Source organism: Megalops cyprinoides, chromosome 4 (genome assembly GCF_013368585.1).
Source record: "Megalops cyprinoides isolate fMegCyp1 chromosome 4, fMegCyp1.pri, whole genome shotgun sequence".
Classification (NCBI taxonomy): domain Eukaryota; kingdom Metazoa; phylum Chordata; class Actinopteri; order Elopiformes; family Megalopidae; genus Megalops; species Megalops cyprinoides.
This window is the reverse complement of record NC_050586.1, coordinates 35639537-35645536: the sequence shown is the minus strand read 5'-3', so window position 1 is coordinate 35645536 and position 6000 is coordinate 35639537.

Below are 6000 nucleotides of genomic sequence, written 5' to 3'. Positions count from 1 at the left end.
CATCCATAAGATGCAGGTAAACATACAGGATTGATGCGTCTAACAGGTGGCAGTCAGCGTACGTAACGCCTTCATACGGTCTTCTCAGCAGATGGATTCTGACTGATTCTGAATCGTTGATGATCCGTGTTTACAAAGTGACTGTCAGCTCTGAATGGATGTAATTGGCTTGTAGAATGGCGTTGTCAAGTCTGCTTCGGGTGCTGGATGCGAATGGCTGCGTTTAGTGAATCGGAACAGAACAGAATGGATTGGAATTGAAAAGGAACTGAATGGAAAATAGAGATGCTGTTAAAAAAAACCAGGGAACTGGACTGAGCCCGATTCCTCCAGCCGGTCTGCCCGAGTTTGGTGCTGTCATGATTGATGGTGGGGCCACACGGGGCCTTGCGTATCCAGCCCGACCTCGGTCCGGCTGAGGGAGGGGGGAGGAAGACGGGAGTGATGTGTGGGACTTTAAATCCTGTGAGTCTATCCACGGGGAACGGTGACAAACGGGGCGGACGAGCGGCCATTTATTCCCCCTCGGTGAAAAATGACGGCACGTCCAGCCGCGAGCCCGCACATTGATTCCTCCATCACGGGTATTCATCTACATTCGATGTGTTGTTTTTGTGGAGTTTGTGTCCAGACTGCACGATGACTTTAATCCCTCAGGTCTTTTTATTTATTTCTTTTTTTTGCCTCTCCTCTTCCATTTTGTGTGGGTTGCTTATTATTCATCAATTCGCTCCTTGATTGATTCTGGTGTTCCCTGTATATTCTTAAACCCCTCAGTGAATAATGACCCCGGTGGAAAGTAATCAGTTTTTTTTTTTCCTCCCAACAAACCATAGATATTTCCATCAAATCACTCTTCAGCTTTTCTAAATGTCCTTGTTGGACCGTTAACTGCTCATTGAAATTTCAGTGGTTAGAAAATGGCCGAAGCTGTAATGTTGAAGTCAATTGTTGCATTTTACACTGAGCATCTGAATTTTTGTCAGTACAACCACTATTTAGGACAAGAGTGAATGTGTTTCCAGCATGACATGCTTGGTGATAATACGGCAACATGGGACTTAACACAAAAAAGATAAGCCAAAACTGGCATATTACAGAGATGCCTATAAGGATTAACAGAGTAAATTGTCATTTAGGAACATTACAAGCTCCACTTCTGGGAAAAGCAAGGTGTCACTATTTGATGTGAAACTGAAATTTTGCGCATCACAGTGACAGAGTGCTCTGAGGTGTGACATTTCTATGCCAACCAGTGATGCCGGGTAGGACGGCACTGTGCCTATCACGCGTCAGCCAGAGTCATAAATAAAGGGAAGGAAACCAGAGATGTGCATCATTTAAAATACTGCTTTTCATTTTAAGCCTGCACTCCCCACCCTTCCGACTTCACCGTGAAAGTTGACACAGCAAAGAATATTTTTAAATGAGCTGTTTAAGTTATCATAGCAATAAAGAGCATGGCCTTATAAAAAAATCTTATCTAGTGAACTGATTGTGGCTTTATAATCCAAATGAAGAGGCAGGCTTGCTGGCTTCGGTAGATAAAGACGAATACATTTACATTTTAGATAAATCTATTAGTCTCCTTTTGAGGCTGAGATGGCTCTGAGCACCAATATTTTCAGCGGGCAAACCATCTTCAAAGGAATCTAATTAAACTAAATATTTACTTGAGTATTAACTTACTCAAGCATTTATTTGTTTCATTGTGTTCTACTCTGCAAAACTTAGAGATGATGTATTAGGTATATATTTATGCAGAAAATTATGATCATGTTAAAGATTACTGTGTTCCTCTGTGAGCCTTAGGCAATATGAATGTAAAATTGTGTGAATGATTTCATTTCAGAATCAATGTGGGTTCACCTCACAACATATAATCATACATACATATATTTTTTGCCTCATACTGTAAAAAACACAACAGTCTGTACCATATGTATAATTTATTATATCCGTCTTTTACTACAGAGTGTCATATTAAGCAGCACAGTGTAATTGAAATTTAATGCCCAGTATTTTGCATGTTTATAGTTTCTGCATGGTAAATCATATGAGCTGTATCTTTCAACCGCATATGGTGAAATAAAATAACCAGATGGTATGACTTGATACCACTGTATTTCCTGACGTTCTTTTCACTGTCACTGCCGAACAGTATCATAACATCACAAAGCAGGCCACCCTGCCTCTCTCTGTTCGTTCATCCATCATTTTCTGTGGTCTAGGTACACCTGACACTAAGCCGTATAACTGTTGCCTATCACAAAGTTACTCATGTATTGGAAAGACATGCTATCTGAACAGTGTAGCAGAAAAAAGGAAGCACCATGGTTATTCCAGTGGTAGCAAGATTCACTTTCAAAAAGCCAAACAGTTGTGCCCTCTAAAAACCCAGTGAGTATGACTGCTGCACACTGCTACCACTGATATCTGCCCCATAAACTCACCCAAATCTCCTATATGAGTTTTAAATGGTAGACTTTTTATGGTAAGAGACCACTGAGAGCTGCAGTCTCAGATTTGCCTTGTCAGCGGCCCCCACTCCACCTGGCTGTGAAATTCGGATTAATGAGCCAGGTTCAATGTGCAGTCAGTTCAAACGATGTGGGACTTCCCCGCTCCAGGTGTGGGGTGGAATGGGGAGGAATCAGTTATTTTCCCGCTCATTAGTCCTTTACATGTCCGCCCAACACCAGCCCTGCTGTCCTCCTAGGACGCTTCAGCCAGTACAGTGACCTTAAGCCAGCCACACTGGGCTCTACTGCAACTGCCCAGCAGTTTTGTGAATGCAAACCTATGGCTGCATTTGAGTTTTGCAGATGTGTTTTTATGCTAATGTGATCACTGTATATTAAATTCTACCCAACGGAGGAGACCCTTACTGCTCATTGTAGACCTGTTTCTTGCAATCCAGTGAGTTGGGGAATCTGTGAATTCTGCACTGTATCGATATTAGGCTTAAGTGCAACGGATGACCAACACAAAATGTTAAAAAAAAAGCAAAATGTAAAACTAATGTAATAAATGACATTTCATATGTAAAAACAAAATGTAGGTGCTGTCACTGTCTGGTAACATAGTGAAGGGAATGGTGAGTGCTGCCCTATACAAATATTAAAAACTGTAAATAGTGAATAAGCTAATGGAGATTCTCTTTAAGTGCGCTAATTTACTTCGATACATCCAGAACACTGTACATCACAGAAGTCAGTGTGAGGCGTGTATTATTAATTGGCATGAGTCACACTTACACAACAAACAGATGGCTGATGTCCCTCTTCCCGGCTATTTGTGCTGTTCTGAAACCTTAACAGGTGTTAAGTATGAGAGTGGCTGATGTGGATATTAGTCAGAACCGTTTGAGGCGCAGCCTGTTGTGTGACCGTCCCACAGGCCACGCTTGAGTGCGGTACTCTATCAGTTGTATATTGTCTGCCGCCGATGGGCTCTGGTCGTTAAGGAAGGTCGGAGTGGAGCAGGGCTTTGATAAATGTCCACGTTCCCAGGTTCACGCTCCAAAATAAAGCTGTCGTAAAAAAAAAAAAAAAAAAAAAAAAACGTCGAAGAAAAAAAAATGTCTAGGAAGAGGTGCACAGAATGAATGGTGCAGGCAGAGTATTCCCTTTATCACGGAGGTGGGGGGTCTGGAAAGAGTGACCCGCTCGCAGAGGGGAGAGCGCCTGAGGCCCCGGCGGATAAATAATTCAGCGCATACGCTCGTCACGGAGCCCGGTCTGACACGCCGAGATGGGCCGGGATTCTTTTGGGCGCGCTCCAGCGCGGGATGCCGCGGCGCTGTGCGTCTGAGATTCACAGGAGTGTCCTGGCAAATGGATGCGCTTCGCCAGGCAGAATCTGTTAACGAGAGGTTCCCTTGGCTGCCGTGGGAACGAGGCCTCCACATGCCGCGCCGTTCTGAATGGGTTTCAGCAAGGCGTATGTTTGTAAAAATGAACTGATCTTCAAATTGTCTCTGAAATGATTAACTATGCAAATGTTTGACATAAGCTTGCTCCATAAGCTACCCACATAACATTCCATATTGCCTTTTTGTATGAATATATTAAGTGCTCAGATGATGGAGAATAAATGGAGGACAGTACAAGAGTCTCTCAATTACTGCAATGATCCTAAGAAGGATATCTATTGGGATATTTCCCACATAAAAGGTGCGAATGTAATCAACGATATTATGTTTGATAATAAACAACACTGATTCTTTGATAATATGTTTGATAATAAACACACATTTAGTTGGAAAGAAGCTGGTTGGCTCAAAAACAATGATACCAATTTTTTTTTTTTTAATGGACATAGCACAGCAAGTGCACCACAAGCTCAGTCTTGGGGTAGGATCATATTGACTTTCATCATGTCAATAGCAGGCTACAATGGCAGCAGTGACAAATTTCCTTTATATGCTGATGACATCATTTGTAATCCAGAACTCAAGTCACACCAACTGCTTTAACACTTTAAATCAAGATGATTGCATTTAAGAAAATGAAATGAAACTTTGTCCTTGTTCATAAAATCAGGATCTCAAATCTCAAAAAAGCTGCAGGGGAATGACTTCAATGTGCGCAGTCGGTTAAATCTGTCACATGTCATAACATGTCATATGTCCCAAACCAAAGTTCATATGTGACAATTCATTTGTTATAGCCACAGTCACACCGTGTTTCCACTTTTCCTGCACAGAACTGCGCAGCTCACAGTCAAGGCACGTCTGTGGGTTGGAGGCCTGGAAGGGCAAAAACTGTAAGTCAACGGGACAAAAATCAGAGCCAGCTGAATGATTGATCAGAAGGGAAAACCCCTATGCACACTTCCTGTTAGTGTGGAAGGCATGATATCTTACAGGTGTCTAGGGCTAGATGAAAATATGTATAGACGAACTTTTCAAGAAACTGAAATCAAAACTAGGTTTCTTTACTGGATATGAATTACGTGTTTTCAGGTGAGATAAACACAATGTTTATATTAGGTACAGATCTCTCAGATATTTTTATATTTACTCTTGACATCCAGCGTCCTCGCACAGAAAAGCATTACATTGTATAGAATCTGTCAGTCACGCTTTGACATTTGCGACAGAAACAGCTTCTCGTCCCACGAGTAGAACAAGTCACACCATTAAGTTGCTTTCAGATGACATCAAGTGTATGTTGCAAAATATTTATAGATATAACATATCATATACATATTACAGATGTAATTTCCATGAAGCTACATATGCTCCATAATGGTAAGGGGAAGAAAGCAGGGAAAGACAAAATAAAGGAAGAAGCTTGCTTGATGTCATCATTTACAATATTAGCTAGTTAAAATGACAGTCAAAATGATCAGATTTTCAACAATTAGTATAGTGTAATATCAAAATCTAAAATCTAAACCCGTCATTGTGGCCTTTACTGAAGGGTGGAATTAACTTATTTGAGTGCGAGTAGACTGCAGCATGGATACAATCTTTATTAAAAAATAAATCCTCTTAATGATTTTACTCCTGTATACAAACCTTTGTTGAAATCACCAGCTATAAACTGTAGGTAGGTTCAAGACAACCTCTGAACCTGTGTGGGACCACTGAGGCAAGATACATGCCTCCGATAAACCAACACACAGCTCATGGCTATTTTCTCACACAGTGCATTATCATCAGGTGCCCTTACATTTCTGAGATGACATCAGCAGAGTGGTGATTTCCAGTACTGGAAATCACCACTCTGCTGGTGTCATCTTAGAAACTTAAGGGCACCTGACTAATCACAGTTTGTGTGAGAGGGGTGACATGAACAACTCCTGCTGATATACCCACCCCCTGTGGAACAAAGCTAACTTTTTGTGAGCTCCTGGTCATTGTTGGCTGATGGCATGGCTCAGCTAGAAGCCTGGCCACAGAGGCACTCAAGGCGAGCTCCTTGACCACTTAGCTACTTGTGAGCCCTTTAGTCTATATATGCATATATCTTTCCTTCATCTTACTCTGCCCCA